The 24,183-nt window shown below is 37.8% G+C and overlaps 1 long non-coding RNA gene across 5 annotated transcripts in view; it reads left to right on the top strand.

Moving 5' to 3' along the window:
- LOC114484373 (uncharacterized) overlaps positions 1-24,183 on the top strand; it is a 210,092-nt gene that overhangs the window by 58,135 nt on the left and 127,774 nt on the right. Inside the window, exon 4 of one of the 5 annotated variants that reach the window (XR_008618888.1) lies at positions 23,505-23,645. The exons of 3 other annotated variants lie outside the window; for them this stretch is intronic. This is a non-coding gene — a long non-coding RNA (uncharacterized lncRNA). Of the gene's footprint in view, positions 1-22,074; positions 22,320-23,504; positions 23,646-24,183 lie in introns of those variants that run through there. One more of the 5 variants, XR_003677198.2, reaches the window with a different exon arrangement.

Here is a 24,183-nt window from a genome sequence, read left to right as displayed (position 1 = left end):
AACACAGGTCAATAAGAGAAAAAAAGAAGGAAAGTTGAGGAAAGCATCTTAGACTTCATTTTAGTTCTGTGGAAGTTTGGCAAGATCATTGGGAAATCCTGGAGTCAAAGTTGTCTGTCAGAAGAGTCCTGTGCCTCTCAGGAACAGACCTGCCTTAGTATTCCCAACTTGCTCTGTCACTGGCTGAAGATAGCCCATAGAAAGCATGATTGTGGCTCAGATGCAGTGATGGATTTCAGAGCACATTAATGAGGGTGCCCACAGTCAGGGATCTGGAAGATACATTTTCATGGCCACCACAAAGTAGAATGGTTGGAGAATAGTGGAGAAGAATGATCATTCTTTATGCAGGAAAAAGAAAAGAGATAATGGATACAGAATAAGAAAAAATGATGATCTCTAGTGAAACAAATTATGTTCTCTTCCCCTCTAGTTGACCTGTCAGAAGTTAACTAATGTGGAGCTATTGGTTGAAAGCCGGTAAAACAGCAAATGTTCACCCACACATATGGATACCCAGAAAGCAGCAAATATAGATACTTGCACCAGTCCCCAACTGGAAAGTAGGTGGAAGCAGAGAGCAGCTCTGCTGATTCAGATTAGATGAGACTGTCCACCTATCATCAGGGTTTGGTTTATGTTCTAGAATCTAGACAGTGAAAAACAACATGTCCCAGTAAGTGGGTGCTCTGCTGAAATTGAGCTCTGAGGTATTTCTGGAAACTCTGATGTCCCTGAAGAGGGAAAACTTCCCATTTTAAGTTTAAACACAAGAGTGTTTTTGTGTCCCTAAATGTGGAGTTTATGATTTAATTTTGGAGCAAATCGCTACTTGTTTTGAGAAATAATCACTGTATCAGACATTTTATACAAAATTAAGTGTGGCCCAGTTTGGAACTGAGACATTTGAGACACTGAGGCATTAAACTGTCAAAATGAAAATTTATCTTCATTGAGGATAGAGATACATTTCTGCAGATTGTATCTTTTAGGAAAATGTTGCTTTTGTAAACATGAAATTTAGATTTCATTGTCTCTGAAAACTGTTCTTGAGTGATGCTTTTGTGTCATTCTGAGCAAGCATTCAGAATGGAGGTTAGGAGTGGAGAGCAACTTTGGCAGAAAGGATCTGGAGATACACATTTACCTTCTTCTAAAGAAGAGACCCTAGAGAGGAGCAACCTGGCCTTGCAAAGTCCCATATTAGACCAGGCTTTTCTGGGGTTATACTGAAATAAATAAACTCCGGAAATATACCCATTATTGAGTCTTGATTAATTTTTGTAGAAAAACAAACATTTAATTCAATCCTTGAATTATTATTGAAGGCCTACTATGTCAAGGTACTGTTTCAGTCACTTGGAATATGTCAGTGACAAAGCAGACAAAAAAAGCTCTCTGGAGCTTATGTCTTCTCTCCTGATGTCCTATCACTGGAGAAATGAGTCTTGGAGTAGGAAATAGAAGAAGGAGAAAGAGTTTCCTCTCTCTTGGCCTTGGGCATGCATTAGGGCCTCAGCTCTGGGAGAGAGCAGAGTCCTCAAGAAAACTCTCAATGGGGGGGTAAGCCAGCCCTGTACCATGTGGGCAGGCCAGGAGCCAAAGTGAGAGATGTCCAGTAGGAAACTCCTCTGGAAGGTCCTTGGCTTGTAGATGCTGAGAACTACTATAATACATCTGGCATAAGGTTTTAAGCTATTAGGGAAGTTCCCCTCTATTATTTACTAAACCTCTAGGCAAGTCTTGTTAAGGATTACATCCTGATCTTAGATACTACTGTGTGGATTTGAATGAAGGGCCTGGGATCTCCATGGTGGTAAAGTGGTACAAGAGGAAGTTTCACTGGCTGACAGTAATGAACTTTGACCTGCAGAGGAATAGAGCAGCAGTCCAGAATCAGCTAATGGGCTGGGATGTCAAGTCAGGGTGTATTTGTGGAACAAGAAAGCCCTTCCTGGGAATTTTCAGGGATACTGGGGAAGCAGAAGCTGGTAAAAATTGGACTTCCTGCAGTCAAGCAGGATTAGAGGCTTGAACTATTGTTGATACCCTAAAGAGAACGGTGACTTCTAGGCTGGAAAGGACTGGGACTTCTGTGTTATGGCCCCTGCAGGCTTCAGAGAACACTAAAGATGGTGTTTGTGTGAGAGCTCTAAGAAAGGTTAGAGGTCATATCACAGAATAGGGTATGAGTCAAAGTTTTCAACACAAACATAGTGAATAGGATTTTACATTCAGGGCACTTAACAGTTCTGTGTCTAATTATATCTGCACATGCTTTAATTAATAACTGATATATGTGCTACCCAATATTTCTATTTATTGTCTTCCTTCTGGTAAAAGCAGCCAACATTTCAGGTCATCTTAAGAGTAATGTGGGGTAGAATGCGTGCCCCAGAAACAATCTATTTAGCTAATTTCCCTGAAGAAATGCATCTACTTTAAGAGAGATTTCCAAGATGAAAACAGTGAGAAATGCTAAGTTATATAGTGTCCAATCCTCATCCATCCTTTCCTCCCTCTCAGATATTTGTGAAAATACTGATACAGCCATACACATATTACCACAGAAACAAATACACCAAGCACTTATAGTCATGTATGCTATACCAAGTATATCACCCGAATGATAAGAGTGGGAAACTCACAGAACTACCTAAGGTACATTATTATTTAGCATTTTATGTTCACATCATTAAAGTTTGGTACTCCCACAATGTAGAAAGTAAAATGTAGGGGACTACACCTGGACCGTATAGATCAATAAGCACTGACAATCTGCTAAAGGTGATGCATCTATAGAAATAAAGTTTGTATGTTTATATGAAGTTTATAATGCTGTAATCTTATACACTATAGAGCCTAAATTCTGCAGCAGAGGGGCCTGGACCCTAAACTTCCAGTCTGTTTCTGTTGCTTTTATTATAATTCAGGTGTCTGCTTTTAGATATAAGAGTCTTTCATAAAGGTCACATAAAACTCTGAAATTGGATCAGGCGAACTGAGCAATATTATAATGTTCACTAGAATAGTGAAATTTGACCAAAGTGTGGAAAAGTAGTAAGTAAGGAGTGTAGAGGAGCAATCTTCTTTTTCCCTTCCTCCTTGTGGTTGATTGCAAAAATATGTGGGAAATACAGTGAGCAACCATACTTTGCAGCTCCTACATCAAGAGGTAGTCTATTTCCCCATCCTCAAGATGAGGTGGGCAGCTCTTGTAATGAGGTGATATTTTGTGAGTTTTGAACCTAGGCCTTGAGAGACCTCTCAGCTTCCTCTTTCCTGCTCTTGAGACTTTCCTGGGATAGCCTGAGCAACTGAAGAGACCATGTGGATCAGAAGGCTATTCTAGTTGAACCATCTTAGACCAACCAGCCCTAGGTGACTTGCCAACTGACCACACACACATGAGCAAGCCCAGCTGAACAATCAGCTGAGCCTGGTCAAGGCTAGAACCTTCAAGCCGAGCCCTGTCTAATTTGACAAATTGCAATTTGTTTTAAGTTACAAAGTTTTGGGGAAGTTTATTAAATAGCAAAAGCTAACTGATAGCTCTACATATCTCTATGAGTCATACAGCTTAGAAATGTTTTAAAGTAAATACTTTCCTCAAAGTAAGTTAAAGTTTTATTGTCACTTAAGCCAGTGTCACTAAAATGCTGATCCACAGAGAGATACAGAGCTTGCCTCAAAATGTAAATCTATCCACTGCTTCCTTCATCAAGAAAGTCTTGGTGCAAAAAGAACATCAGCTTAATTCAATAGTGTGCCTGTGACCTAGCTGGTTTCTATTTATAGTTCATGCAAGCTCCTCATATTACTGAAAATTGGTAATAAATAAATAGTACATAGACCAATTACAGTCTGTAAACCACACTCTTGATAGCAATGACCTAAGGCTTAGGAATAAGCAAAAAAAAAATTTTTTTCCATAAAGAACCAGATAGTAAAAAATTTAGGGCCATACAGTCTCCATCAACTTTGTCATTATAATAAGGAAGCATTCACAGACAATATGTAAATGAATGGGCATGGCTGTATTCCAATAAAACTGTTTTAAAAACAGGCAGCAGGCTAGATTTGGTTTGTGGGCCATGGTATGCTGACCCCTGAATCCTAAGTCATTTCTGAGGCTCAGCCCAATCAAAGCTCATTATCCGGTCTGTTTTTGGTTTGTTTATTTATTAATGTCAAAAGAATATAGGCAAAGGGAAAAAGAGAATTGGAGATAGCCTTTATTGGAGAGAGGAAAAACAAATGCCTTAAATAGTTATTTCAGATGTCCCAATGCAGAGCCAGCCAGAGGAATAAAATGAAAGGTGGAAATAGGTACATAATTATTTTTTAAATAATTAGGAAAATATAAATATATGGGAAAAACAGTGAGCAAGTACTGCCAATCAAAGCCCTTGGCTAAATCTTGGGAGAAAATAAATATTCTAAGAAGCTTTCATTTCAAAATTTTAACATCTCAAAGATACAGAACTGTTTAACAGTAGAGAGCCAAAGTATTCCTTCCTGCATTTTTTTCCTCCCCACCCTCTCTTCCTGTTTGCTTCCTTTTTCTTTTTCATTAAACTTTTTTTCTTTTGCTCTTAACACAGAGGAAAAGATTTCCAACACCGTTAAAAGCAACCAGTATTACATTCTTGAAGAGCAGGTTCATAAGAGCAGCTATTAATAATTTATGGTTGCCTCATTTGATTTTCCTTCAGTGTAGTTCGGGAAGAACAGATTTCTGTGTCATTAAAGTATTAGACAACAATCCGTCTTTAGATTTACCCTGAAAATGGGCAGGGTATGCCCCTGTGAGGGAGTTTCAGGAAGAGGTGCAAAAAAAGAGATGTCAACCATCACCATCCATTTCTCAGAAAGCATGCTGGGCAGATTTCCAAATTCCTGTTACATTCTGTTTTTTTTTTTTAATGCAAGATGATTAGCTGCTTTGACAAATATGTTTCTCCCCAATTAACAACAGCCACGATCAAAATCATTAGAGTGAAAGAAAAATCTGAAGTACTGTGTGTTCTGTTTATTTTAATGAAATATGAAATGCTAAACTATTTCTTAAGGATCTCAAGCTCCTTAACCCAAAGTGTGGGTTAGCTTTGCAAATGGTTTCCTTTATTTAGTTTTTAATATTCACTACACCTTTTGATTAAGCCACTGAAAATCTCTAGCAGAATGCATGTTTGGAAAGATTAACACATGAAGAACCAAAGCCATTGTCAGTCATTAACAATTTGGTTCAGCTCTTCCCCTTTACAGCCATCGCTGAAGCATCAGCAGCCAAAATGAAGTTCAATCCTTTTGTGACTTCTGACTGAAGCAAGAATTGGAAAAGGCATGTCAATGCACCTTCCCACATTCACAGGAGGATTATGTCTCCCTCTCTTTCCAAAGAGCTGAGACAAAATTGCAATATAGAATGATAAGTGCAAAATGGAATTATGTACAAGGTATTGTTTTGTTCAATGGACGCTGTGAAGGACTCTGTTAGGCTGAGAAAGAAAGACTTCCCTGAGCGGGAGAGTTTGAGCCGAGTGATGAGAAATAATGGAATTCACAGCAAAGGGAGAAGCAGGAACAATCACTCTAGTAAAATTTGCTGTGAACAGGGAGTTCATGTAGAGGATTGTTAGGAGATTTTAGCCCTAGTGGCAGCAGAACTAAAAATAGGAATGGCTAAGTATGAGAGATGTTGAGGAAATGAAATGACAGGTAGAGTTTAATATATAGAAGAAGAAGGTGAACATGACTTCCAAGTCTCTAAGTGTGGAAAGAACCTTAGGTCTTATTTATTCCATTTCTCACTCAACACAGGAGTTCACCCACAGTATTCCCAAATGGTGGCCCACTAGCCTCTGCTGGGACTCTTCTAAGGGCAGATGCTGTCTGCCTCACAAGGCAGCAGTCTGCTCCATTCTTGACAACTTGGATTTTAGAGAGAGCTTCTTTACATTGACCTGAAATCTGGCTGCCCTTAAATTCTACCCATTAGTCTTAATTCTTTATTCAGCAAAGACTAGGTCTGTTTTCTTAGGTCTAAGTCCAAGTCCTCTATATTCTTAGAAACGACTATTTTGTCTCTATTTAGTCTCCTCCAGTCTTCTTCCCTCAGAACATTTCCAAGGCTTCAGGAAAATCCTGACAAAATCTCTGTTAGTCACAATGCTGACATATATAAAAGGCAGCTTTTCACATTTCTCCAGAAGTTGGATTTGGTGTCAGAAACATTTAGTGCCATCATCTTAAAATATGAAGCTCTCTGACTGAAGCTGTTAGCATATCAGCCTCTTCAGCAGCCCCAACAAAGGAATAAGATGACAAAACAAATATTGGAGAAATAATAGCATACATTCTTAAAATATTATTCATCAAGGGATTGTGCCCTTTTCCACTGCCTTAGTCATTTGAAGTAACAGTCTTGTTTTATTACTGCAGAAGAAAACAAGATATGGCTTGATTCAAATAAAGTCAACATTAGATCAAGAGAATACATTAATGTTAGAACTGAAAGTTAAGATGATCTTGTCTAACCCCTTCATTTTATGGACCAGGCAACAGATGACTACATGATGATGACAAATAGTAAAATCATTTGCTAAAACCATTAGGAGAATAGTTGACGGGTAACTAGACATTCCTATCATGCCACCAGATTATTTTCTAGTCACAAAGGAAAATATCACTGTATAAGGGAGGGATCTGGTAGTTATCACACTAAAATGAATAGTTAAGTTTCACATTGCTAATGATGGTTCACCCAGAAAATATCTTCTGATGGGATTTAACATCCCTCATACTACATACAAAAATTAACTCAAAGTGGATCAAAGACTTAAATATAAGCACCTAAAACTATAAAGCTTTCAGAATGAAGCATAGATGTAAATCTTTGTAGCTTTAGGCAATGGTTTCTTTCTTTTTTCTTAACATTTTTATTGGAGTATAATTGCTTTACAATGGTGTGTTAGTTTCTGCTTTATAACAAAGTGAATCAGTTATAAATATACATATATCCCCGTATCTCTTCCCTCTTGCGTCTCCCTCCTGCCCACCCTCCCTATCCCACCCTTCTAGCTGGTCACAAAGCACCGAGCTGATCTCCCTGTGTTATAGGCAATGGTTTCTTAAATATGACAGCAAAAGCACAAGAAGCTCAAGCAAAAAAAGAAAAAAATAGATAAATTGAATTTCATCAGAACCAAAACCTTTTTTGTATCAAAAATCATTACCAAAAAAGTAAAAACATAACCTACAGAATGCGAGAAAATGTTGCAAATCATATATCTGATAAGGTTATAGTATCCAGAACACATAAAGAAACCACCCAATTTTAAAATGAGCAAAGGATTCTAATAGACATTTCTACAAAGAAGATATACAAATGGCCAACAAGCACCTGAAAAAATGCTCAACATCATTAGTTATTAGAAAAATGCAAATCAAAATCACAGTGAGATACTTCACATCCTCTAGGGTGAATAAGAGGTTTTCAAAAGTGGAAAGTAACAGGTGTTGGTGACGATGTAGAGAAATTGGAACCCTCATACATTGCTGGTAGGAATGTAAAATAGTACAGCTACTGTGGAAAAGTTTGGCAGTTCCTCAAAAAATTAATGATAGAGCTGCCATATGATGCAGCAATTCCACTCCTAGGTATATAGCCAAAAGAACTGAAAATCTATGTTCACATAAAAATATGTACAGGAATTGTCATATCAGCATTATTCATAATAGCCAAAAAGTAACTCAAATGTCTGTCAGCTGAAGAATGGATAAACACAATGTGGTACCATGGAATATTTTTCAACCATAACAAGTAATAATGTACTGATACATGCCACAACATAAATGAACCTTGAAAACATTAAACGATGTGAAAGAAGACAAATACAAAAACACAAAAGAGCACATATTGTATGATTCCATTTATGTGAAATGTCCAGAACAGGCAAATTCATAGAAACAGAAAGTAGATTAGTGTTGCCAAAGGATTGAGGGAGGAAGATATTGGGAGATTTGTGGTTTCTTTTTGGGGTGATAGAAGTATTCTGTAATTAGCGGTGATAGTTGCACAACACTGTGAATACACGAAAATCCACTGAGCTGTACACTTTAAAATGGAGGATTTTATGTTATGTGAATTTTATCTCAGTAAAGAAGTTTTTTTTAAAAAAAGAATACACCAAGTTTTAGATGTGACTTTCATTTTACAGTTAGTTCAGGCAATAGAGAAACAAGCTAAATGATATCAAGTGAGTTATGGGACAAACCCAGAAAGTGGCCCAATCTGTAGGACAAGTGGACTGATGTTTTTCAAAAAATAATAACATAAAAAGGTGACTGTGCTAGCATGTGAAATATATGGCAGAATATCTTATGAGGTGTGTGATCTTGAGTGACAAGAATATGGTGTTTTAATTGATTTATTTCTTGGTATTTTATTATTTTCTAACAACCACCTGTACTACTTTTATAATGAAAAGTGTATTAAAAGTACTTGCCTGAGGTCATATAGCTAATTTAAGGAACTAAATTAGTTATTAGGAAAGAGTATTTACTAAAACAACTCAGAAAAAGACTGAAAATCATAGGATAGGACTTAAACCTTAAATATTAGCTCCAAGGGAGAAGTTCTAAATGGCTGGGTTTGTAAATGGAAATAATGTCCATGTGTTGGTATCACATGAAGATTTTACTGGTTTCCCCCTACATGTCTATTTCTTTAAATATTCCTTTTTTCTTTGCTTCTCTTTTTTGCTCCTTCCCTCCCCACCACAAACACCAATCATTGATCCCCACCCATTTTCTATATTAATATTCCCTACCCATCTCCTTTTTGTTTCCTGGGTTTCTTGCTTTGGCTCTTCTTTAAAGATCTGAGTCTTCCCTTGTCTCTTCCCTGACAAACTGTTCTTTACTCGAGGAGCAGCAGTAGTTCCCAAGATCAGAACTTGGTTTGTCTCTGACATAATTCACAGAGGAAGTTACTCTTTCCAAGCACAGGCACGGGAAGTCAGTGTTGCCCTCTTAACCCTGAAGGCATCAAAGTTTGTAAGGAACTGTACTGTAGGAAATAGTGGGTGAAACTCCTGGCTCCATCTATAGTTTGGATGGAACCTTAAACACACTGGGGAGAGGATATTGGGGAATTTGGAGTAAGCAGATTCTTCTTGCTTTTTGTTTATTTGAAAAGGAGGTCTATAGCCCTACAGGTAGAATTGGACTAGACTCAGCGTTTGCTCCTGGGTTGATCTGGCATTGTCTGATATCATAATTTATCTACAAACTGCTTCGGCCTTTGAGAGCCTGTGTGCCAGGTCAGCAGTCAAAGGTGGAAGTTAGAAAGATGTGGGAGAACTCAGGGAGATTGATAACTTTGATAATTTTGGGTATTTGATAAATAATGTATATTAATTAAAAGATAAAAGGAAATTATTATATGATGAATTTGTTGACTGGCGCATAGATTTTGTTTTTAACATCTTTATTGGAGTATAATTGCTTTGCTTTTTTCTGCTTTTATAAAGTAGAAACTAACACACAATGGTGTGTTAGTTTCTACTTTATAACAAAGTGAATCAGCTATACATATACATACATCCCCATATCCCCTCCCTCTTGTGTCTTCCTGCCACCCTCCCTATCCCACCCCTCTAGGTGGTCACAAAGCACAAAGCTGATCTCCCTGTGCTATGCGGCTGCTTCCCACTAGCTATCTATTTTACATTTGGTAGTGTATATATGTCCATGCAACTCTCTCAATTCTTCCCAGCTTACCCTTCCCCCTCCCCGTGTCCTCAAGTCCATTCTCTATGTCTGTGTCTTTATTCCTGTTCTGTCCCTAGGTTCTTCAGAACCATTTTTTTTTTAGATTCCATATATATATATGTGTTAGCATACAGTACTTGTTTTTCTCTTTCTGACTTACTTCACTCTGTATGACAGACTCTAGATCCATCCACCTCACTACAAATAACTCAGTTTTGTTTCTTTTTATGGCTGAGTAATATTCCATTGTATATATGTGCCACATCTTCTTTATCCATTCATCTGTCGATGGACATTTAGGTTGCTTCCATGTCCTGGCTATTGTAAATAGAGCTGGTGCATAGATTTTTAAAATTCTATTTACTTAACTACATAGTCATCTATTCCTTGAGTTTCCCTAGGTCTCACCAGCCTTTGTGTTTATAAAAGGACTTAAAAAGTATATTCTATTTTTTTAAGTATATTACCCCAAATTTATCCCACTTGCCCATGTAGGACCTCAGATTCCTGAAATGCTTGTCCTAAAATATTTCCGGGAATCTACAGAGCATAAAATCAACTATAAGGCATTCTTCTACTGGGTTCCTCTCCTGGGAGAACTGCTATTTCCACCAGTCTTGCCTCATTCTCTGCCAGGCACTGCTGCCTTCGTGGCTGACACCCCACTGCTTCTCAATCACACCACCATCTGCTGGTCAGTACCTGAGTCTCTGTGATGGTTAATTTTATGTGTCAACTTCACTGGGCTAAGGGATGCCCAAACAGCTAGTAAAACATTATTTCTGGATGTGTCTGTGAGGGTGTATATGGAAGATACTAGCATTTGGATCAGTAGGTTGAGTAAAGAAGCTCTGCCATTGCAGGGCATCATCCAAAGCATTGAGAGCTCTAATAGAACAGAAAACCTGAGGAAGAGCAAATTTGCACTGTCTTTTCTTGAGCTGGGACAGCCATTTTCTCCTGCCCTCAGACATCTGAGCTCCTGGTTGTTGGGCGTTTGGACTTGGACTGAATTGCACCACCAGCTTTCCTGGTTCTCCAGCTTGCAGACAGCAGATTGTGGGACTTCTCAGCCTGCATAACCACATGAGCCAATTCCCATGATAAATCTCCTCTTCTATATATCCATATATCACACTGGTACTGTTTCTCTGGAGAACCCTGACTAATAGAGTTTACTTCCCTTGGGAGGCCGAACTTATGCTGTGATCTGTGGCAAAGTGGGCGGGGACACATCTCTCCATCTTACTTTACAATCTTAAGAGGGGGAGCTGCCTGTGCCTGGAATGTCATACAGCAGGTTAGGAAACAACCCTTTCAGCTTTAACAGATAGAAATCTGAGTGGCTGGACCAAGGATAAATGGCTCAGAATCACCTCTTCCCTCATTACTCCTTTTTTGCTGATTATGTGTGAACATAGAAAAAACATTAAAATAATAACAGAGAAAATGGACTAACAATTTGGCACACATTTAAATGTCTACAGGAACAGATAATTTTTACATAAATGGAATCATCATATTCTATAAACTTATTTCAAATTAAAGATCTACTTACTATTTTTTGCATGGTCATGTAGTATTCTGTTGTTGGAGGTGCCATAACTTAATTAACCAGATCCCTTTTAATGGACTTCCATGTTGTTTATAGTTGCCTGACTATACACAGTGCTGTTGTAAACATCTGTGTACATATATCTCTTAGCTCTTTAGGAGAAATTATAAGAAGAATTGGTGAATCAATGGTAAGTAGACAGTTTTGATGAATACAGGAGAGAATGATCTCTACAGATTTTGTACCAGTGTGGAGGATGGTTGCAGGGTCTGAGACCCTCTGTCAGCTGTAAATAAGGCTAGCTATTTTCTCTCATCTTCACTAGATAATATCCATATTACTAACCTTTTTCATCTTTGCCCGTCTGAGAGACTTAAACAAATGATTCTGCATTCTTGTTTTAATTTGAAATTTTTAAAAATTTTAGTGAACATTCCATATTGTTAATTCTTCTGTAATTTGCCTGTTCATATACTTTGGACATTTATATTGAGATATTCATTTTTAAAAATTAATTAATTAATTAATTTTTGGCTGTGTTGGGTCTTGTTGCTTCACAGGTTTCTCTAGTTGTGGTGAGCGGGGGCTACTCTTCGTTCCGGTGCGCAGGCTTCTCACTGTGGCGGCTTCTCCTGTTGTGGAGCACGGGCTCTAGGTGTGCAGGCTTCAGTAGTTGTGGCATGTGGGCTCAGTAGTTGTGGCTCATGGGCTCTAGAGTGCAGGCTCAATAGTTTTGGCACATGGGCTTAGTTGCTCCGCGGCGTGTGGGATCTTCCCAGACTAGGGCTCAAACCTGTGTTCCCTGCGTTGGCAAGTGGATTCTTAACCACTGCACCACCAGGGAAGTCCCTGGGGTGTTGATTTTTTTATCTGATTTTTAAGGGATTTTATATATCAAATAATAATAATATATGTCAATGTTTACTGACATATATGTAACATATGTCAATATTTAATATCTAAAATTTCCCCCATAATTTCCTTGCTGAGGGTAGGCTTTCTCCATGAAGCTCTTACTCCCACTGAACAGACTTCTTTTAGATTATCCTCACCAATTTAAAAGCCATGCCCATGTATGCCTGAATTTCTTCTGGGATCCCTGCTGGATATCCTATATCATATCATAATAGATATTTCAATAAAATGTGTACATATAAAGACACATTTATTCAAAATGAAAATTACAGTATTAAATATTACAGTTTGTTTTCTAATGGAAAGATATTCAAAATAAGAGGAGTATGCAATGTAAGGTAATAAGTGGCATAATCAATTTAGAAGACTGGCACATATGTACAGAAATTTATTAACCTAAGAATGGAAGTTTGGAGGAGACTCCTTCGGTGAGATTCTCAAAAAGAAAAAAGCCACATACAGTCTGCCTGTCTTCCTGCCCCTCTAACCCTCCTTTGATTGTAGCTGAGCCCCTTCCCCACCCACATATCACAGTGGTTCTTAAATTGGCTGTGTCCTGGAATTATGTGAAGAACTCTAAAAACTACTCATTCCTGAGCCCTACTCTAGAGGTTCTGAAGTAATTGGTTTGTGATCAGGGTTTTTTTCAAAGCTCCCCAGGTGATTTTAATGTGCAGCCAAGGACTCAACACCTCCCATAACTTTGGGAGTAATTTAAGCTTAGACTGGAGGACTATAATGACTTCTAATTCAGAGCACACTAACTTTGCTGGTTCTTACCTACTTTTGTAATTCCAAAAACTGGGCTTCTGCCTTTTTCCCAACACAAAGTGCCTTACCTTACACTTTTAAAAAAATGGAATCTTGCCTTCTTGTTTCTATGGGTGCTGCCACATAATAGTGTTTCTTTTCTGTATTTTCACAAATTACTTAATCTTAGATCCACACATCATCTTCACACATCAAGTAGTATTTCTTGGGACTACTCTGATGCTGAACCCTAACCTGGGTTACCTCTTGTTGCTTTTCATTATACTCTGCATATCATGCTCTACCTACCCAGATAGTTATTCACATGTTTGCAGCTGGATTCTTCCTCCTGGTGCCTGACTTATCCCTGGGGACATGACCCCCTCCAGACCTCAGCCAGCACCCCTCTCTCCCAAATGTGCAGTTTGTTTTCCTTTGCCTGATGATGTTATTTTATAAAATCTATAGTTAATGTTGTCAAGGAGTATATGAGAAACTGTCCAGGCCAATGGAGGTTGTGAAAGTTTCCTTTTTAAAAGAAAATTAGGGAGCGAGACTTTCAGAGTAAAGAGTTTAGCAAACTCTCTCCCCAGCAAAACAACTATATAACTGGTGAAAATTATTTTAAAAAAATTATCTAATATCTCTGGAAATTAGATAAGTGCATAGAGAAAATGGAGAAACATTCATTCAAGAAAATCTACTAAATCTCCATACGAATGTGAGAGTCTGTGGCATTTGAGCCATGACCTGCTCCCTCCTCTGCCCCGTCTCCATGTTATGGAAACTCTACTCTAGGTGATCTACTCCTGGATGGTGTGGACAAAAAAATGGTAACTCATTCTCCCCATAGCTCACAGTCTAGAGCTGCAATTTCACCCCAGCAGAGGCAAGCCATCAGCATTTCTCACACCCTCATCCCTGTGTTTTAGAAGCTCTATTTTGGACAATGCAACTGAAAGGACTGAGACTTCCTTTACCCACTCAGCCCCTAGTCATAGCGAGAAGCTCTACTCCAGGCTTGGAAAGCCCAAAACACTGGGGCTTGATTACGCCTTCCAGAGCTCACTCATAGGGCAGAGATTCTACACTGGGAGGGCCAAGCAGAGATGATCAGCTTACCATCCTCCACTCCCAGCAACCACATGTGTTGCTAGAGTGTCATTCTGGGGGAAACAGGCTTCTGTCCCTGCCCCCAGCTCTTTGCAGTGCTTCAGAGATTATGTTCAGGGAGAGAGGCAGGCCATAAGAACTGCTGATTTGTTTGGAACAGAATGTGGAAATTCCATGCTTAAGGGTGTTGTTCAAAATAATGAAGATTTTGGTGGAGAACAATTGAGAGAGTGCTGTTAGCTCTATGACACTAGTATCAACAAGCAAAATGCCAAAACAGCCAGATATTTAACAGAGAGAAACAGGGAAAGAGACAGCCAAGAAAAGCCCTCTTGGGACTACAGTTAACCTCAGAGATCAAGAAGACTGTGCAAATGTGCTAAGCTGCACCCATTCAGGAGCAATCAGAGCAGGATGTGGGACAGAATTGAAAGCATTCCCAAGTCACACAGAGATCCATCAACAAAGGGCAGAAGCATCACTGGCACAAAGGACTTAAATGCAATCTCTGCATAAACACTGACTGAACAATAAGCTACTCTGATTCAGGAGCAACTCCCATGATGCCAGAATTGAAAATGAAATAACATCCTTGGCAGTCTGGAAGACTGTGTGCCTGCCCAAGGCTGCACTTTTTCAAGAGTGACACAAAAGGGAATTTCTAAGATTCTAAGCCCTGGTTGAATTTGAGTAAAAAATGTAAACTCTCTGAACTACAGTAGCAGCCTCCAAGCCACACACACATCCAGTAGTAAAGGGTAAGAATCAACTAGCTAAGAGTGTTTAAGCACAACATTTAAATAATAAGTGACCTGTGCTGACTCAGGAATAAATTCTAGATATCCAGGATAAAAAGCAAGGATAAAATATGGAAACAAGAGAGAAAAATCTGAGCAGGGGTGTCAGAAATTGCACATTGCATGGAAAATAGACTTCACAGAGTTAGTTCAGTCAAGTCATTGAACAAATAAACTAATGACAAAGCAAAAACCAAAAACAACATCAATCCCTAGGGTCAGGGAAAATCAGTATCCAGAGTAATTACAATATATTTTCTAAAATGTCCAGATTTCAACAACAACAAATAGACATGCAAAGAAACAGGAAAGTGTGATCTGTACACAGGAACAAAAACAGGCAAATAGAAACTGCCTTGAGGGGGGAGCACACAGATCTTGGACTTAGCAAAGACTTCAAAGCAGCTATTATAAACATGTTTAAAGAACTAAAGGAAACCATGCTTAAATTATTAAAGGAAGCTATGATGACAATGTCTCATCAAATAGATAATATAAAGAAATGGAAATTATAAAAAAGGACCAAATGGAAACTCTGTAGTTGAAAATTACAATAACTGAAAAGTACAGTAACTGTTAACAGCATATTTGAGCTGGTAAAAGAAGAACCTGGATACCAATTAAATTTGAATTTAAGATAAACAATTAATAGATTTTTAGTATAAGGATATACCATGCAATATTTTGAAATTATTCATTGTTTGTAAGATATTCTAATTTAAATGGGTATCCTGTATTTTATCTAGCAACCCTACCACCAGGGGACACTTGGCAATGTCTGAAGACATTTTTGGTTGTCACAACTGGGAGTGTGGGGGGAAAAGTGCTACTGGTATCTAGTGAGTAGAGGCCAGGGATGCTGCTAAATACCCTACAATGCACAGGACAGTCCCCACAACACAGAATTATCCAGCCGAGGTTCAAAAACCCACTGGACTCCCCAGGAAAGAAAGAAAAACAAGTAACTCCATGATGGATTTCCCACCCCCTCCCTTTTTCCCTCTGTATTTCTTCCTGTGAATAATTGCACAGTTGTTTTTTTTTAAAGTAAACTCTTTATAAAAGCATTACATACATTCCAAAAAGTGTCCAAATGATAAGTGCACAGCTGGACGAGTTTTCACAAAGTGCACACAGCTGTGTAACCAGCTCCCCAGATGAGGAATCAGACCACCCATCAGTGTCCCAGCAGTTCTGGTGCCCTTTGCAATCACTATCCCCTGCCCACTCAAGGGAACCCACTGTTCCGACTTTTATCACCATAGATTAATTCTACCTTGGTTTTGAACTTTGTATTCATGAAATCATACCATACATACTCTTTTGTATCTGACTTCTTTTGTTCAATGTTATGTTTGTATGCACATATTTTAATGGTTGCCACATAATGTATATGTATGTATATGTGGATGTGTATATAATATCATATTCTATTTTCCACGCTTTTATATCATCAAAAGTGTTCCATGTACCATAGTCTTCATAGTTATTATTTTAATTATATTTCATGGGATAAGTGTGCCATACCTTATTAAACCCTTCCAATATTTAGAATATTAATAATGTAATAAACATTTTCGTTCCTATAAAAAAAAAGAAGAAGAACCTGGGAACTTGAACTTGAGATTGTGCTATCTAAAGATTGTGCTATCTGAAGAACAGAGAGAAAAGAAAGAAAATGAGCATAGCCACAGAAGAACGTGGGGTTCCAAGTGTACCAACATACATGTAATGGGAGTACTAGAATATGAGGAGAGAAAGAAGCAGAAAAAAAAATATTGGAAGATATAATGGCTGAAAACTTCAAAATTTGATGAAAAACAATCTACACATCCAGGAAGCTCAACAAACTCCAATTAAGATGATATAAAACAATCCCCACCCAGACACATCATAGTCAAAATGTTGGAAGCCAAGAGAAATTCTTGAAAGCAGTAAGATAAAACAACTCATCATATACAAGAAAATCCTAATAAGATTAACAACTCATTTCCCATTAGAAACAGTGGGGGCCAGAAGGCAGTAGCATGTTTAAAGTACTAAAAATAAAAAATTGTCAATTAAGAATCTTATATTCAGCAAAACTGTCTTTCAGAAATGAAGGCAAAATATATTCCCAGATAAACAAAAGCTGAGAGAATTCATTGCTAGCTGACGTGCCTGCAAGAAAGATAATTATGTAGGTAATTATAATAGTATAATTGTATATTTATTCTCCTTTCTTCATTTAAATGATTTAAAAAGCAATTGCATAACACATAATAATATAATATGCTTATATATGTACAATATGTATATATACAATGTATTGTTGGGCCTATAGCTTATGGAAATGTAATATATTTGCCAAAAACAGTACAAAGTGGAAACAAAGCTGTACAGTGTAAGGAAATTACACCAGATGGTAATTTTCTATAAATATATACTTGCTGTCCTTTCTTCTCTCAGCTTCTTTAAAATACATCAGATTATATAAAGTAATAATTATGATAATGTATTGTTGGGTTTGTAACTTATGTAGACATAATAACTATAACCATGATAGCACAAAAAAGGAGAAGGGCTTAGGCTATATAGGTGTAATGACAGCACATACTTCCATATTTCACTAGAATTTGGTTAGTATAACTCTGAAGTAGCTTTTGCTAAGTTAAGAAGTGTATTGTAATCTCTAGAATAATTATTAAAAACTAACTAAAAAATATACTTTTAAAAACCATTAAAGGAATTAAAACATTACATTATAAAATAATCCACTTAATACAAAAGAAGACAGTAAGGATGAAGAGAGGAACAGAAATACATGAGAAATACAGAAAATAAAAAGCAAAATGGCAGATGTGGATCTAAACATATTTAACAAAATATAAGCATACAGATGTGAATGTGAATGAGTCTATAGAAGAGTCCATCCAACAACAACAGAATGTTTTTTTCCTGAAGTGCACATGGAACATTTTTCAGGATAGACCATATGCTAGGCCGTAAAACAAGGCTCAATAAATTTAAAAGGATTGAAATCATACAAAGTATGTTCTCCAACCAAATGGAATGAAATTAGAAATCATAACAAGGAAATTTGGAAAGTTCACAAATATGTGGAAACTAAACAACACACTTATAAATAACTAGTGGGTCAAAGAAGAAATCACAAGGGTAACTAGAAAATACTTTGAGAAGAATGAAAATAAAAACGGTGAAAAAGTGTATGTCAACAAAATAGATAACTTAGATGAAATGGACAAATTCCTAGAAAGATACAAATTACTGAAACTGACTCAAATAAAAACTGAAGATCTGAATAGATCTATAACAAGATATTGCATTAGTTATCAAAAAAAAAAATCCTCACAAAGAAAAGTATAGGGGCTTCCCTGGTGGCGCAGTGGTTAAGAATCCACCTGCCAATGCAGGGGACACAGGTTCGAGCCCTGGTCTGGGAAATCCCACATGCTGCGGAGCAACTAAGCCTGTGTGCCACAACTACAGAGCCTGCACTCTAGAGCCCACGAGCCACAACTACTGAAGCCTGTGCGACCTAGAGCCCACCCACCACAACTACTGAGCCCACGTGCTGCAAGTACTGAAGCCTGCACACTTAGAGCCCATGCTCTGTAATAAGAGAAGCCACCGCAATGAGAAGCTCATGCACCACAACGAAGGGTAGCCCCCACTTGCTGCAACTAGAGAAAGCCTGCGTGCAACAATGAAGACCCAACATAGCCAAAAATAAATAAATAAATAAATAAGAAAAATCTAGAGCCAGATAGCTTCTCTGGTGAATTCTATCAAATATTTAAAGAAGAATTAATGATAATGCCTCGTATACACTTCCAAAAAAGGAATACAAGGGAACTTGTTCCAAATCATTCTATGAGACCAGTATTAGCCTGATACCAAACTGAGATGAAGATATTTCACAAAAAGAAAACTACATATCAATATCCCTTAAGAGTATAAACACAAAAATCCTCAACGAAATATCAGCAAACCAAATCCAGTGACATATAAAAAGGATTACACTCCATGACCAAGTTAGATTTATTCCAGGAATGGTTGGTTTAACATTTGAGTATCAATTAGTGTAATGCACAATAGCAATAGAGCAAAGGACAAAAATCAAACAATCACCTCATAGATGCAGAAAAAGCATTTGACAAAATCAGCATCTTTTAATGATAAAACATTCAACAAACTTGTATTAGAAGGGAACTTCCTCAACTTGATAAAGGGCGTCTACAAATATCATACTAAGGTTAGGAAAAAGGCAAGGTTGTCTACTCCTGCCACTTACATTAATCATTGCACTGGAGGTTCTAGACAAAACAATTAGGCAAGAAAAAGAAATAAAAGCCATCCACATTGGACAGGAAGAAGTAAAACTATCTCTATTTTCATATCACATGATATTAAATGTAGAAAATCTTATGGAATCCATTAAGAGACTCTTAGAATTAATAAGTTTAATAGGTATACTCTTCCAATTCCCTGACATGAACTGAGTGTCCAAGAATTAAATTCAATGCTGACACTAACTACCCAGAGTTAATACAGACCCCACAAGTTAACAGCTCCGTCCCACAAGACTGCCCCGACTTTAGACACCAGTTTCAAGCAGGATTCCCTGGCTATCCACACTTCTGCCCAGCTGACTAAAAATTTGGGGGTTACTATGACCCCCTCAGATTTGGTAATTTGCTAGAACAACTCACATAACTCAGAAAAGCACTATACTTACAATTACATTTTTAAAATAAAGTTTTAAATAAACTCAGGAACAGACAAATGGAAAAGATGCATAGGACAAAGTATGGAAGTGGGGATGCAGAGCTTCCATGCTCTCTCCAGGAGCACAACATGCCCAGCACATCAATGTGTTCATGAATCCAGAAGCTGCCCAAACCTCATTGTTCAAGAGTTTTTATCAAGGCTTCATTATATAGGCATGGTTGATTAAATCACAGGCCACATGACTGAACTCAGTCTCCAGCCCCCTCCCCCACTCCAGAGGTCAGGGGGTATGGCTGAAAGTTCTAGCCCTCTAATCACTGTGTGGCCAGCTCCTTCCTTGAAACTATCTGAGAGTCCACCATGAGTCACCTTGTTATCAAAACTCAGTTATGGTAATGAATAACAAAAGACACTCCTATCACTCAGGAAATTCCAAGCATTTTTGAGCTCTATGCCAGGAACTGGGGGAAAGGACTATACATAGTCCTTATTATTATTGTTTTTTTTCAATTATACTACAGGTAAGGAATCCACTAAAAGGCTACTAGACTTAATATACAAGTTTAGTGGAGTTGAAGGATACAAGATTAATATTCAAAAGTTAATTGTATTTTATATGGTAGCAATAAGCAATCTGAAAAGGAAATTTAGAAAAGAATTCCATGTACAATAACATTCATAACAATAAAATAGGTAAAAATTTAACAAAATTAAGTACTTGCACACTGAAAACTACAAAACATTGTTGAAAGAAATTAAAGAATATCTTAATAAATGTAGACACCTCATTTTCATGGATTGTAAAACATATTATTGTTAAAATTGCACTACTGGGCTTCCATGGTGGCGCAGTGGTTGAGAATCCATCTGCCAAGGCAGGGGACACGCGTTCGAGCCCTGGTCTGGGAAGATCCCACATGCTGCAGAGCAACTAAACCATGTGCCACAGCTGCTGAGCCTGCGCTCCAGAGCCTGCAAGCCACAACTACTGAGCTCACGTGCCACAACTACTGAAGCCTGTGCACCTAGAGCCTGTACTCTGCAACAAGAGAAGCCACTGCAATGAGAAGCCCATGTACTGCAACGAAGAGTAGCCCCCGCTCACCACAAGTAGAGAAAGCCTGTGTGCAGCAACGAAGACCCAACACAGCCAAAAATAAATAAATAAATAAATTTATTTTTTTTTAAATTGCACTACTTTCCAAATTATCTACAGATTCAATGCAATCCCTATCAAAATCCCAACTAGATTTCGTGCAGAAATTGACAGGCTGACTCTGAAATTCATATGGAAATTCAAGAGACCCCAGAATAATCAAAGCAGTTTTGAGAAGGAAGGACAAAGTTAGAGGACATAATACAAAGCTGCAGTAATCAAGACAGTGTGGCATTAAGTTAGAAATATAGATCATTGGAATAGAAGTGAGAGTCCAGAAATTAAATTATTGTCAATTTATTTTTGACAAGCATGCCAAGACAATTCAATGGGGAAAGAATAATCTTTTCAACAAATGGTGTTAGGACAACTGGATATCCACAAGTAAAAGAAAGAAGTTGGACTCCTACCTCACAATTATATACAAAAATTAACTCAAAATGGACCAACAAACTAAATTAAGTGCTAAAACTATAAAACAAAAATACAGGAATAAATCTTAGTGACCTTGAATTTGGCAATGATTTCTTATATATGACTCCAAAATCACAGGCAACAAAACATAAAATAAATAAGTTGTAGCTTATCAAAACTAAAATCTTTTGTACATGAAAAGACACTGTCAAGTAAGTGAAAAGATAACCCACAGAATGGGAGAAAATATTTGCAAATCATATACATGATAAGGATTATATCCAGAATATATAAAAAGCTCTGAAAACTCAACAGAAAGAAGACAAATAATTCAATTTAAAAATGAACAAAGGGGGCTTCCCTGGTGGCGCAGTGGTTGAGAGTCTGCCTGCCGATGCAGGGGACACAGGTTCGTGCCCTGGTCGGGGAAGATACCACATGCCACGGAGCGGCTAGGCCCATGAGCCATGGCCGCTGAGCCTGTGCATCCGGAGCCTGTGCTCTGCAATGGGAGAGGCCACAACAGTGAGAGGCCTGCATACCGGAAAAAAAAAAAAAAAAAGAACAAAGGACCTGAATAGACATTTCTCCAGTGAAGATACACAAATGATCAATAAGTACATGAAAACATGCTCAATATTATTAGTCATAGGACATGCAAATCAAAGCCACAGTGAAATACCTTTTAGACCCACTAGTATGGTGTCATAGGTAAAATTGTATCCCCCAAAATTCATATGTTAAAGTCTTAACTCCAGAATGTGACATTATTTGGAAATAGAGACATTGTAGATGTAATTAGTTAAGATGAGGTCATATTGGAATAAGTTGGGCCTCCTAATCCAATATAGCTGATGTCCTTACAGAAAGGGGAAATTTGGACACAGACTACACAAAGGGAGAACACCATGTGAAGACTGAAGTTATGCTGCCACAAGCCAAGGAATTATCAGAAGCTAAAGGAAAGGTGTGGAACAGATAATACCCTAGGATCTTCAGAGGAAACATGGTCCTGCAGACAACTTGATTTGGACTTCTAGCCTCCAGAACTGTGTGACAATAAATTTCTGTTGTTTAAACCACTCAGTTTATGGTACTTTGTTATAGCAGCCTTAGCAAAACAGTACAGATGGGTGTAATTAAAAAGATGGACAATAATAACTGTCAGTGAGAATGCAGAGCAATTGGAACACCCAGACATTGCTGATGGGAATGTGAAGTGCAGTCCTTTAGAAAATAGACTGCAGTTCCTCAAAATGTTAAACATATAGTTGCCATATGACTTGGCAATTACACTCTTAGGTATATACCCAAGGGAATTGAAAACAGGTATTTAAATAAACACCTGTACTTGAATGTTTATAGAATCATTATTCAAAATAGCCCAAAGGTGGAAACAACCCAAATGTTCATCAAATGCTGGGCAAATAAAAATATGTGGTATATCCACATAATGGAATATTATTCAGCAGTAGAAATAAAATATTGGTACATGCTACAACATGGATTAACCTTCAAAACATTACACTAAATGAAAGAAGCCAGTCACAAAAGGCCACATATTATATGATTCCATTTATATGACATTCCCCAAATAGGCAAACCTATAGAAACAGGAAGTAGATTAGTGGCTTCCCAGGACACAGTAGTACATGGTAGGTAGGGTTGAGGGCATGGGAAAGGTTGGGAGGAATGCGGTGTGACTCAGCAGATATGGAGTTCCTTTTTGAGATGATAAAAATGTTGTAAACTTAGACTGTGGTGATTCTTACACAACCTTGTGGATACACTAAAAACTTTTTTTTTTTTTTTTTGCGGTATGCGGGCCTCTCACTGTTGTGGCCTCTCCCATTGCGGAGCACAGGCTCCAGACGCTCAGGCTCAGCGGCCATGGCTTATGGGCCTAACCGCTCCAAGGCAAGTGGGATCTTCCCAGACCAGGGCACGAACCCGTGTCCCCTGCATCGGCAGGCGGACTCTCAACCACTGCACCACCAGGGAAGCCCACTAAAAACTATTAATTGTACACTTTAAATGAGTGAATTTTATGATGTGTGAATAAAGATATTTTTTAAAAAGCAAACCCTGATCCTGAACTACCCACTTGAGCTTTTCCTAGAATCCTGACCTAAGAAACCAAGAGAAACAATAAAATAATGTTGATTTTAAAAAAAGAAAGCTAATTAGAAAATTCCCACAATATACTAGTTATAGGAGGTCTGAATTAAGTAGATATATATGTTGCAATGGCAGTCTTTTAAAACAGGACATTGTTGTCTTGCCTTGATATTTTTAGAAATGCTCCTCATCCACCAGAGGGCAGACAGCAAAAGCATGAAGAGCTACAATCCTGCAGCCTGTGGAATGAAAACCACATTCACAGAAAGATAGACAACATGAAAAGGCAGAGGGCTATGTACCAGATGAAGGAATAAGATAAAACCCCAGAAAAAACAAAAAAATGAAGTGGTGATAGGCACCCGTACAGAAAAAGAATTCAGAATAATGATAGTGAAGATGATCCAGGACCTATAAACCCAAGGAGAAACATGCCGAGACATAGTAATCAAATTGGCAAAAATTAAAGACAAAGAAAAATTGTTGAAAGCAGCAAGGGAAAAATGACAAATAATATACAAAGTAACTCCTGTAGGGTTAACAGCTGATTTCTCAGCAGAAACTCTACAAGCCAGAAGGGAGTGGCATGATATACTTAAAATGATGAAAGGGAAGAACCTACAACCAAGATTACTCTACGCGGCAAGGATCTCGTTCAGATTCGATGGAGAAATCAAAAGCTTTACAGACAAGCAAAAGCTAAGAGAATTCACCACCACCTAAACAGCTCTACAACAAATGCTAAAGGAGCTTCTCTAAGTGGGAAACAGAGAAGAAAAGGACCTACAAAAACAAAAACAAAACAATTAAGAAAATGGTCATAGGAACATACATATCAATAATTACCTTAAACGTGA

The sequence above is a fragment of the Physeter macrocephalus genome, chromosome 2, assembly GCF_002837175.3.
Source record: "Physeter macrocephalus isolate SW-GA chromosome 2, ASM283717v5, whole genome shotgun sequence".
NCBI classification, from domain to species: domain Eukaryota; kingdom Metazoa; phylum Chordata; class Mammalia; order Artiodactyla; family Physeteridae; genus Physeter; species Physeter macrocephalus.
Note: the sequence above shows the minus strand (reverse complement) of the source record. Positions and strands in the feature narration are given on the sequence as shown.